The following is a 13460-nucleotide window of genomic DNA, read 5'->3' on the forward strand; positions in this document are numbered from 1 at the left end:
TTCTAAGATAAAACAATTGTTTTAAACATTTTTTTTTAAATCCAATGTGTAGCATTCTGATGTATTTAGGAAAATAGTATGTAGTATGCAGTATATACTGTACACTATTCCGTAAACTAATAGGCCTACATCAAAAAGGTCTTTATTAATTATAGTACAGGAAATGCATTCAAAATACTATGCATACTGTGCTTTTTGTATTCCGTACTTCTAAGATGGCACGTGTAGTACGCAGTGTGTTATTTGCGACACGGCCGGAGTGTAGTGTAGTGTCCGGCTGATCTGCGCAGGTCCTGACTGAATGTTCTCTGGATCTGCCCCTCACTTCCTGTAGTTCTTTCCCACCTTCCCACCCGAGCAGTCAACCAACCTGCCTCGTCTCACATTATCCGCGAGTTTCGACGCTAGAAAGCTGCCAGACGCGCTCGAGCTCGCACTGAGGTAAGATACATTTGGCGCGCCGCCGCTGTTACTTTGTATCTCTGATCCGTTATGACGTGCGGTCTGTCCTTTATGACGCAGGCGCGTCTGGAAATCAGTGCGAGCGCCGCGCTTCTCTCTCTCTGCTGTCTTGTGTTCAGCTTGTGGTGGACGGAAAATGTGCTGCGAGTGTTAGGGCACAACTTTTCAGTGTCATCGGCACGTTTTGGTTTTGTATGTTGTGTGACTGTGTGCTGGCTTGTGTGTGTGTGTGTGTGTGTGTTAGTCGTGAATAGATGAGATGCTTGTGTTGAGGAGGGATGCGCTGCTCAGTATTGTTATGCAGGATTGTGTGTGTGTGTGTGTGTGTACTCTTCCCACCAGAGAAAACTGTTGCAGTGACCCCCCCCCATGCTTTAACATACATGTGTCCCTACATTAAGGTCTTTATTATCATCATTGTTTGTCAAAGAGTGCAAAACCTGTCAAAAACGAGCAGATCACATTGAGATTCAATGATACAATGATAATTGTATCGTTTTATGCTCCGTTCTAAAATGTGTAATTGTTTAATAGTTTCATATTTAATCATGTTTCACCAAAATACCTGAGTATGTACTCAAAAGTATATTTTTGATTGTCATTATATAAAATTCAATTAAGCATTATGTATCATGTATATATATGTATATATTAAACTGTAAAAAAAAACAAATGTGGAAATTATAATATTATAAAATTATAATAATTAATAAATTGTCATTTGTTGGATTTTTTATTTTTCTATATGCAAAATATTATTTTGATGAATTTATGCTGTCTAAGAGTGTAAAACATGTAGAACATATTTTACCCCAAGCAAAGAAAATAAATAAATTATAAACAATATTTTTCTCTCTATGACATTAAAATAAAATAGTTTTTTAAAACTATGAAGTTTTTGCATTTTTATGACACTATTTTCATTGCTTTTATAAATATATCAGCATAATCATGATCATTTATCAATATAATTTCTTTTTCTATTCTATTCTATTGTGATGAAGTGTAATCTCTTTTTTGAAAAACTTGGAAATGTAACATTGTAATTTACAAGCTTTGAAATGTCATGGAAATGTATATATGAGTTATGTTTCTAATTTAATCAGATATGGCTGTTTATGAGTCCAAACTCATTAAGAGCTTTTGTTCCTCTTTTGTACGTCACTTTGAATAAAAGTGTCTGCCAAACGCGTAAATGCAAACTGTAACATGATTTGTTACCCCTTCTGCTCAGGGATGTATTGGAGTAGTGTGTGTCTCATCTGTCCTCTGATGTGGTGCTGTTTGACTAGCTGCTGACCCAGACTGGTCTCTTCCCTTGCTGTTGAAGTGTCCTCTCCGGCTGATATACAGTGTCTGAATGAGTTCAGTCCAGCTCATCTCTGTGCACCTGGTCACTGATTTATTCCCTCCATTGTTTGCTGTAATACTTCATCAGAAAAATGAGAATATGTGTCCGAGAGGGTCGGTGCTGAAAGTTCAGCCATGTTTCCCAGAGCTGTTCCCCTCTAAACATGGAAGTGTTTATCTCCGTGTACGTGCTGTTATAGAGCTGGCCAGACGCTGCCAGGGGCTCGCAATCAAATGGGAATTTAACTGAAGTTGACAAAATGATTTTTTCCCTCAAGCCTAAAAGCAGCCAAACGTAAGAGTAACATAGAGAGAAAACCTTTTATTTTCCCCGCAAAATACTGTATACGCTTTTTTATATAGAAAACAGTTTTCGGTCACAGTACAGGCCCAGTTAAGAATAAATCATGGACTGTAACGGTACAGAGCATTGATTTTGCTTTTCTTTTTAATATTGCGAGATGAGCATCGAGTCTTGCTTCTCAGATTTGAGATTCTCAAGCTCAAGTCATAATAACACCAAAAATATTATGATATTTTTTATGACAAAAGGCCTGTTTAAGGACTTTAAGGAAGTCATTACAATGTTGACATGACAATTAAACACTTTTGTGACCCTGGAACACAAAACCAGTCTTAAGGGGGAATTTTTTTAAATTGAGATTTATGCATCACCTGAAAGCTGAATAAATCATCTCTCCACTGATGTGTGGTTTATTAGTATTGGACAATATTGGTCTGTGTTACAACTTCTGGAATCTGAGGGGAGCTAAAAAAATCTAAATATTGAGAAAATCATCTTTAAAGGGACACTAAGTAGGAATTACTCCCATCTAGTGGTGAAATTGTATTTTGCATTCAAACTAATTTTGCTCTCCAGTGCCTCGCTTTTTCAAATGCGCGTTGCATCTACGGTAGGCGATATGTACCAAAAAGCTTTGACAGGATGTCTTCTAATAGCACTTCGTCGAGTTTTCCTTCAGGTAAACAGGTGTGTTATTTCAAACAAACAGCAACATGACAACTAACAAACGAATGTTACAGTATGAATTACTGACTGTGGAAAACATGAAAGTTATGTATTATATAGTAGTTATGTCTTCTTTATTCGTTATATTTTCTGAATAATGTGCATTGTTAGATATAAAAAAAATATTGTAATATAGATTGTAACACTGACTTACCTGTCGAGAAGAAAACTGGCCACTTCAGCGTCTCTTTTGAAATCTTTATCCAGCATTAGCTCTTTCCACCTAGAAAAAGCTTCCCCGACATTAACTCTTGTTTTCTGTAATCTAAGGTCACGTTTCCTTTTACGTTCTATTTTTGACTGTTTTGGCGACGATGTTTTCTTCTCCTGTGGCGCGGCATATGTATGGTCCATAATAAGAATTCAATCCAGACTTTTAAACTTGCCGGTGCAGTTTCAAGCGCCTCTCACTGCTCTGCACCTGCGTTTCTGGCTCTGACCGAAAACGCGCTGTGGAAACGCGTTGGCTTAGTACTTTTTGTCCCTCTCTGCTATTATAGTTTTGCAAGATGGCGGAACTACATGGAAGCCTCCGTCGACCTACCCGTCCCATGTATATAAAGATAATAAATTCTTCATTTACGAGGATTAGTTTAAACATTGGCATAGGTATTTGTACACCATTGAGGGCATATTAATGAATAAAAATATTGATTTTAGATAATAAAATACCTAAAAAGTTACTTATTGTCCCTTTAAAGATGTTCAGATGAAGTTCTTAGCAATGCATATTACTAATCAAAAAAGTTGTAATATATTTACGGTAGGAAATTTACAAAATACATTCACGGAACATTATCTTTATTTAATATCCTAATGATTTTTGGCATAAAAGAAAAATTGAAAATTTTGACCCATGCAATAAATGTATTGTTGGCTATTGCTCCAAATACACCCCAGAGATTTCAGACTGCTTTTGTGCTTTTAGAGCATAACTAATTATTATTCATTATTTGTTTGTGCATTATAGCACAAACAATATTTAAACACACACCTACTGTATAAAATGAATTATGTTCTATTAATACATTTAAAATGTGTGTGTGTGTACAATTGACAGAAAGCATGCAGTATATAAATGTTAGAGATGATGGTAGGGAGGTGTTTAATTATCATGGCAGTATAGCAGTGAAAAAGCTCCTAATGGTTCTACAAAAGGCTTCTTTGAGAAATATGAATTCTAATGTTGTAGTTTTAGTTTTCTTTGTGAATTGTGAACTGGACATGTTTTGGGTCAGATTCACGCATGATTCCTCCACAAGAGGGTGCCGAGTCAAGGGTAAAGTCTGAATGTGAAATATTGGCAGACGGGCCGATTATATGAGCCTCAAATGTGTTTTTGCTTTTATTTGCTCTTTACCCTGGATGACAGTAAACACTGGCAACCAACACAAAGAGCTTGAAATCTAATATCCAGATTCAGCCCTGGTGATTTGTCACTCGTGTCCCTCTTCGTTGGCCGGAGCGAGCGCTGATTCTGGCGATGACTGGCTGGATTTCTCTTTCCGCTTGCACAGTATGTGCTCCAAGAGGAATAAAAATCAATAAGGAAAACAGATGTTGTCCTGTTAACTCTGGGCTTTCATGATAAGAGGCTGTAAAAGCGATCGGGACAGAAATAAGTCCAAGCATACATTCTTCTCTTCTGCTGCAGAGTTAGTTTAATAATTTAGAACCTACATGCAAACACTTTGAAAGTGTCTCATTTTCCCCTTGTCCCTCATACACTGAGTGATTCTAGCAGAGCCAAGGACTTTATCTCATCACGACTCTTTGGAGACACTTCTGCGAGTGGTCTTGAGCGCTGGTGGTAAGGACGGCCAGCCGATTTATAGCTTGGACCTGAACGTGTGTGAAATCACATTAGTGTTGTGTTGTGTCATCAGATCGCCGCTTCTGGGTCACTTTAGCAAATCAACCAGGTTTCAGTTTTTGATTTTGGCAGCATTGTTATTTTCACACAGGGATTGGGAGCTCAAAATCTGTTGACTTCAGCCATCTTTGTTTCATTATATGCCAATAGTGGCAGTTTAAAAAAAAAAAAAATCACTTTTAGTCACCCCACCAAAGGTTTGCATGCCTGTAACTCAAGATGCATTGAAGACATCTTAATTTTCTTTTAGATTCTTGTTCTTAACAAACATTTCTTTTGGTACACCAATTTTTAAGGCTCTGTATGAATCAGTTCCAGAGATATCGTCGTGTGGCTCCATGAGTACAGTTTAGACTTTTTCAGTGGTCAAAAATATCGGTCCTTTTTGTTTTAAAGAGGAATTTCTGAAGAACAATGGAGTTTCAACTTGAAATGTGTCTTGTTTCTCTCTATCACAACAACTGTGTAGAACATACCCGACTGATTGACAAAACTATGTATTTTCCGAAGTTTGCATGCCTGTTACTCAAGAAGTTTTGAAGTTCTCATAATACCTCTTTAGTGGTTGCTACCTGAGATTTTTTTCGTTTGGTATGTCCATTTTCAAGGCCCTGTATTATTAAATTCCAGAGATATGGGGATATGAGTTAAATTTGACACACTTTTAGTGGTCAGAAACCAAATATGGTTCACTTTGCACAATTCTTTTAAAGAGGTTAAAAAAACAAATGTATCTTGTTTCCCTGTATCAAAACCATTGCATAGAACATACCTTTCTGAGTGACACAAATATCCTTTTTCCAAAGTTTGCATGCCTGTTACTCAAGATGCATTAAAGCGATCTTAATTTCTTTTTAGATTCTGGTTCTTTACAAACTTTTCATTTGATATGTCCATTTTTAAGGCCTTATACTGTTCAGTTCCGGAGATATTGGGATCTCAATTTGGCTCCAGGAGCGAATAGTTAAATTGTACACACTTTCTGTGCTCACTTGCATGTTTAGATAATGAATGACGGAACTGATTGAATCAGCCACAGAATATGTCAGTTTGATGCGGTAACTCTCTTCTGAGCTCATGGGTGAAATCAGTCCAGACACGGGTCACTGGAAGCAGGTTTGACCCTGGATGATGTCACTTTGACCTTTGCTTGTAGTAACAGCTCGTAGAATCAGATTGAGTTACAAATGCAACCCAAACACTGGCAATTAAATGGCCAAATAAAGAGGAAATTAGTCATTAGCCACAGTTTTCTTGAGAAGACCACGAATGAGGGTTCGATTTCAGGGTTAGATATGATATCCCAATTAATGACCCTGCAGAATCTCATTGTTGAATTATTTAAAATAACAGTTTTCTATTTTAATATACTTTAAAATATCGTTTATTTCCTCCAGTCTTCAGTGTCACATGATCTTCAGAAATCAGAATAATGTGATGATTTATAATCAATGTTGGAAACAGATGGTTAATTGGAAACAGTTGATTAAGCTTAAAAAAGAAGACAGATATTACAAATTAAAATATTACAGTTTTTTTTATATTTTTGATTATCAAAGTCTTGATGAGCATAAGAGGAAAAAAAAAACACAAAATCTCACTGATCTCAAACTTTTGAATGGCAGTGTACATTTATATTAATATATAAAATTTGTAAATAAACAGGTGCTGGACATATAATTAGAATATCATCAAAAAGTTTATTTCACTAATTCCATTCAAAAAGTGAAACTTGTATATTATATTCATTCATTACACAGAGAGTGATATATTTCAAATGTTTATTTCTTTTAATTTTGATGATTATAATAGGGATGCACGATAATATCGGCACAACATCGGTATCGGCCGATAAAAGCTTAAAATGACCATTATCGGTATCGGCCGATATGAATATTTCTGCCGATGAGCCAAACCGATATTCTCCAAGTGAAATAATTGACCTGTTTTGCAGATGTGAATGTCTGTCTACATTTGTAAAATAATAAATTTATGGTAGAATCAGTACAGAAGAGATACATGGATTTCTCTTCAGTAAAATTAAAGTTTAAATATATCAGTATATATTTGTAAATATATCAGTATATATTTGTATATATATCGATATCGGTATCGGCATCGGCCAAAATTATTTAGAAAATATCGGCATATCGAATATCGGCCAAAATCCAATATCGTGCATCCCTAGATTATAACTGACAACTAACAAAAAGGAAAATCCCAAATTCAGTATTTCAGAAAATTACAATATTACTTAAGACCAATGCAAAGAAAGGATTTTTAGTAATCTTGGTCAAATGAAAAGTATGAGCATGTACAGCACTCAATACTTAGTCTGGGCTCCTTTTGTCTGAATGACTGCAGCAGTGCGGTGTGGCATGGAGTCGATCAGTCTGTGGCACTGCTCAGGTGTTATGAGAGACCAGGTGTCTCTGATAGTGGCCTTCAGCTCTTCTGCATTCCTGGGTCTGGTATATCACATCTTCCTCTTCACAATAGATTTTCTATGGGGTTAAGGTCAGGCGAGTTTGCTGCCCAGTTAAGTACAGGGATACCATGGTCCTTAAACCAGGTACTGGTAGATTTGGCACTGTGTGCAGGTGCAAGTAATGTTGGAAAATGAAATCTGCATCTCCATAAAGTTGGTCAGCAGCAGGAAGCATGAAGTGCTCTAAAACTTCCTGGTATACGACTGTGTTGACCTCGGACCTCAGAAAACACAGTGGACCAACACCAGCAGATGACATGGCACCCCAAACCATCACTGACTGTGGAAACTTTACACTGGACCTCAAGCAACGTGGATTGTGTGCCTCTCCTCTCTTCCTCCAGACTCTGGGACCCTGATCTCCAAAGGAAATGCAGAATTTACTTTCATCAGAGAACATAACTGTGGTCCACTCAGCAGCAGTCCAGTCCTTTTTGAAGCGAGACGCTTCTGACGCTGTCTGTTGTTCAAGAGTGTCTTGACACAAGGAATGCGAAGCTGAAACCCATGTCTTGTATTCGTCTGTGTGTAGTGGTTCTTGAAGCACTGACTCCAGCTGCAGTCCACTCTTTGTGAATCTCCCCCACATTTTTGAATGGGTTTTGTTTCACAATCCTCTCCAGGGTGTGGTTATCCCTATTGCTTGTACACTTATCTACCACATCTTTTCCTTCCCGTCACCTCTCTATTAATGTGGACACATTAATGTCACAGAGCTGGACACAGAGCTCTGTGAACAGCCAGCCTCTTTTGCAATGACCTTTAGTGTCTTGTTCTCCTTGTGCAAGGTGTAAATGGTTGTCTTTTGGACAATGGTCAAGTCAGCAGTCTTCCCCATGATTGTGTAGCCTACAGAACTAGACTGAGAGACCATTTAAAGTCCTTTTCAGGTGTTTTGAGTTAATTAGCTGATTAGAGCGTGGCACCAGGTGTCTCCAATATTGAACCTTTTCACAATATTCTAATTTTCTGAAATACTGAATTTGGGATTTTCCTCAGTTGTCAGTTATAAACATCAAAATTAAAAGAAATAAACATTTGAAATATATCCGTCTGTGTGTAATGAATGAATATAATATACAAGTTTCACTTTTTGAATGGAATTAGTGAAATCAACTTTTTGATGATATTCTAATTATATGCGCAGCACCTGTAATATAATAAAGTGAACTCTTATCTCTCTCTCTATATGCATGTATACTTCTTTATAAATGATTGTAGTTTTTATTGATGTTTTGATATTTTAAAACCATTAATAATTTTAAATACATGTAAAAAAAACATGTTAACATATTTATATATATTTAATACTATTAAGAATTTAAAATACATTTATAAAAAAAATTTCTTCTAGAAAATGAAGCTTATTTTAGGACCATTACTAATTAAAAACAACAAATAAACATAGGAAATTAAGCAATTCAATCTATACATTTTAAATGTATAAATAAATGTATACATATATCAAATAAAGCTCTTATTCAAATGAAACTTATTTTAGGACTATTGATAATTTATAAATAAATAAATTTCGATTTATAGTTTAGTTAACATTTATAGATTTTAGTAACGATATTTTCTTTCAGGTTTTGTTTTGTAATTTTAGTGCTCCTCGTCATTGAGTTGACATTTTTATCTAACATTTAAATTTCTTACATGCATTTGATCAAATCAATGCATCCTTGCTGATTCCAACTATTGATTTCTTTCAAAAAGAATATGGATATTTATCACATACACGTATGACTTTACGCTCGAGGTAATTGGAAGTGCTTCCTCTGAACGGGAGAAATCACTAGCATGTGACGTGCTTCAGAAGTCCTCTGTGAAATATCACAGACTGTCCTCTCTCCGTCCGTCAGTCGCACAGCTGTCACTGATAGAACCGAGGCCTTCAGCACAAACAGATGTTGTGTATTAGTTCCACTTTTTTTTTTATCCCCCCCCCCAAATGTCACCGGGCTGGATAGAGTTGTCAGAGCGCATTATTGTGAAATACGGCTGGAGGTTTCTGTTTGACTATTGCTACAAAACATGTTCTTTCCCGGAGGGAAGAAAAATGGGAAAAATGTCATCCAGGTGTACTGAGCTCAGAAATGAAAGCTGAGCGAGACGAAGATTCCTGCTGATTTTGCTGATTAAACTTTAGCTTCCCACATTACTGAAGCAGAATTAGTTTCATAACACTTGTTTTCATGTTGTTTTGGTATTATTAATAAACGTTCTTTAGTAGCTACTAAAATACTTTTTAAAGTTATAGCGTTCATTCATATTTTCAATTAGCTTTTATTTACTATTTTCATCTTAAACTATAATTAAGAAGTTTGAATAAGCATTTTCTTGCTAAAAAATATTAAAAATATATAAAAATATACATAAACATTTTTATTAAATAAATATATTTTTTCAATTTTTAAATAAAAACATTACTTTCTTTTCTTGTTAAAGAAATTAATCCTAATTTAAGACCATAAATCATTTTAGATACATGCATAAATTCCAATTTACAGTTCAATTATATATATATATATATATATATATATATATATATATATATATATATATATATATATATATATATATATATATATATATATATATATATATAAATAATATTTCAACTGTTTAGCTTGATTATATTTTAATTTCAGTTTTAGTTTTTTTTTTCTTCTGTTTAGTAATTTTTGGATTTTTTTTAGTATTTTTGTTTAGTTTTTTTTTTCATCAGTTATATATTTTATTTCAGCTTTATCTCAGTTCAGTGTTTTTATTTTGTTCAATTCTCTGTTTGTATTCATATTTTCAATTTTTTCAGTTTTCATTAAAAATTCTGTTAAAGTTTTAGTAATTTTGTTGTGTGTTTTTATCATTATTCTTCTTTAAATATATGACTTTATTTAGTACATTTTTTTATACATTTTTATACATAGAAATGTTGCATTGGCAACTAGGTAAAATAAGTTAAATAAAATTAGTTAAATTGTATATTTTGTTTTAAGTTAGCATTTATTAAAATTATTTTTTATTTATTACAATCTTAAAATAGGCTTATTTTTCGATTTATATATTTATTTATTTATTTATTTATTTATTATTATTTTTTTATATTATTGGTCCTAAAATAAGATTTATGTCATATAAAATATAAATATAATTTAAGTTAGCATTTAGTAATTTTTACTGTAAACCCTGTTTCAGTTACCAAAAATGTTTTAAATAGTTTTGTTTTTAGTTAACGATAATAACCCTGTTCTAAAACACTTTTCAAAACCGAGACATTCTAAATATATATTCAGCTTTTGTTGATTATTATTTGATCAATTGAAAGGCCTGAAGTCTGAAGTGCATTTCATCGGTCAGTATGTACCTGCTCAAACTAAATTTAGCATGAGATGAAGAAGCCGTTGTCCTGATTGCATTCAGCTCAGGATCTCTTCAGGACGTCTGATCCTGCAAACTCGGCTTCCTTGCACAACCTGTTCACATTTATCATGTTTTCAGCTGATGTCTTGGAGACGGATGGCTCTACTCAAGGTCTCGCTGCAGCGTCCAAAAGTCTGCACCCTTAATTCAATGAGATAAATTGGACAAATGTGCAAATGCAAGTCGTATTTGCTAGCCAGCGTCGGGAGTGCTTTTCGTTTCCCCTCTAAATCCTGTCAGATTCTGGTGCGGACCGCTTGGAGAGATCATTAGCCTGACACTAAGCAGAGGAAAGATCTGGAAAGACGGACACAGACCAAACGTCCCGGGCTTTCTCAGTCAGGAATGAAAAAGGACTGAAATGAGTTGTCTTCAGAAATATACTCTTATATGCATGCATGCAAAGCTGTGTGAATGCTGATGCATGCGAATACCTTCTTAAAATATACTACTTAAACCTTTTTTTTTAAATGTATGAGTGAGTTTAACTTTTATCTTTATGCATTTAGCAGATGCATTTATCCAAACCAATTTATGGGGAAAAAATATGCAAATTAATCAACACATAATTTAAACTATGTGTCTTTTCTATAGAAAAAAATGACATTTATTTATTTGTGTTAAAATAATATTATTCTCAAAAAAAGGATTTGTCATATAAGTAAATATAGTATTTAATTATTATCATTTAAAATGATTAACAGTCCTAAAATAGGCTTCTTTCTCTATAAATGTTTATTTATTCATTTATTTATTGAAAGATGTTATTCTTTCTAAAATAGGCTTGATGTTCTTTAAGAAAATATATAATTTAGTAAATGAAACAACTGTCCTAAAATAGGCTTCATTTCATATAAGAATATATATATATTAGTGCTAATATATTATCACAAATAATTGCATAAAAAATGTAAAAAAATAATTTTACATAATATATGTTTGTGTTCTGTGTATATTTATTATGTATATATAAATACACACATACAGTATATATTTTGAAAATATTTACATCTATATTTATAATCATATAATTATTACATATATATATTTAATATATATAAACAACATATTTTTCTGAAATACATGCATGCATGTGTGTGTGTATTTATATAAACAGTACACACATATTATGTAAACAAAACTTATTTTCTATACAATGAATCTCAATCATTTTGACAGCAGTAAAAAAAAAAAAAAAAAAAAATATATATATATATATATATATATATATATATATATATATATATATATATATATATATATATATATATATATGATTTGTCTTAAGATAGGCTTAATTTTCTATATATGCATTTGCAAGAGTCAGTAAGGCCTGAAGTCTGAAGTCAGACTAATGCATTAGTCCTGGGAAGATCTCATGTTTCAATTAAACAGTGTGGCTTGTGTCATTCCTGAAGCTTCAGTGCTATTCTTTAGTTTTTCCAGACTTTACAGCATGCATTTCTTAGGCTAGAAATATACTTTCTGGTTTGATGTGAATGGCTTTTATCAGTAGAGCTGAAAGAGAAGCTGTTGACTTCAGCTCCTCTAGAGGCAGCACACACACTGCAAAGTGCAACTCTATTAAAGAACAAGAAATACTGATACATGATAATCTAGGCATTAATACTTCACAGCTTACAGTTTGTAGTGCCTTTTATATTTGCAATGAGATTTTTTTAAAGAAAAATGTAATTGTCCAAACCCCCCAATCATGTATTTATTGAAAATTAATATTGGTCCTAAAATAAGCTTGATTTCTTGTAAGAAAATATGTATTTATTTGTTTGCTAATATGTTTATTTTATTATTTTTTATCATTAATTCTACTACATACTTAATTATCTATAAATATTTATTTATTTATTTAAAATGATTACTGATCCTAATAAGTTTAATTGTCTATAAGAAATAATTATTTATTTATTAAAATTGGTCCTAAAATGTGCTTCATTTTCGTTAAGAAATGTATGTATTTATTTAAAATTGTATATTTTTTTAAAGAAATATTTCTTAGAAATATTTAATCACAATAATTAGTTCTAAAATGGGTTTAATTTTCTATAATAACAACAAAGAATATTTTTTCATTATTTACTTTGTTTCTTTGTATGTTTATTTGTTTTTGTTTATTTTTAAGTTTTATCCTATGCTTAATTTTATATTAAAATATGTTTTTATTTGAAATGATTACTGATTCTAAATAAACTTAATGGTCTATTAGAATCTTTATTTATTAAAATGGTTTAATTATCTTAAAATACACTAGATTAATGAAGATTGTTCCAGATTAATGGTACTAAAATAGTCTTCAGGTTCTGTAGGAAATGTATTTATTTATTTATTGTTAATGGTCCTAAAACATGCTTTTGATAAGAAATATTAATTCATTTATTTAATTAAAAGAAGAACTATAAGAAGTATTTATTCAGTTTAAATTATAAGTGATCCAGAAATAGGGATTATTTTCTGTTAGAAAAAAACATTTGGTTTTGTTTGCATATTTTTTATTTTAATTATTAATGACCCTTAAATAGGCTTATTTTCTGTAAAAAAATTTACAAAAGTTTAATTTAAAGTTTTAATGGTCCTAAAATAGGCTTAATTTTATTTTTGTATATTTATTTTTTTAATATATATTTTTTCTTTTTTCTGTTGTTATTCATAGTTCTAAACTAGTTTCATTTTCTAAAAGTAGTATTTATTTAGTTTAAATTATTAATGTGCCTGAAACAGAAATTATTTTCTTTAAGAAAAAATGATTGGTTCGTTTGCATATTTGTTTATTTTAATTATTAGTAGCCTTATTGTCTATAAGAAATGTTTATTAACTG

General features: G+C 32.4%; 1 protein-coding gene across 1 annotated transcript in view; it reads left to right on the plus strand.

Moving 5' to 3' along the window:
• The first annotated feature begins 287 nt into the window (after positions 1-287).
• Positions 288-13460, plus strand: part of disp1 (dispatched homolog 1 (Drosophila)) — a 55269-nt gene continuing 42096 nt past the window's right edge. The window contains exon 1 of the mRNA XM_052586530.1: positions 288-441. The gene's annotated coding sequence lies outside the window, so the exon portion shown is untranslated. The remainder of the gene's footprint in view (positions 442-13460) is intronic.

The sequence above is a fragment of the Carassius gibelio genome, chromosome B20 (assembly GCF_023724105.1).
Source record: "Carassius gibelio isolate Cgi1373 ecotype wild population from Czech Republic chromosome B20, carGib1.2-hapl.c, whole genome shotgun sequence".
Classification (NCBI taxonomy): Eukaryota; Metazoa; Chordata; class Actinopteri; order Cypriniformes; family Cyprinidae; genus Carassius; species Carassius gibelio.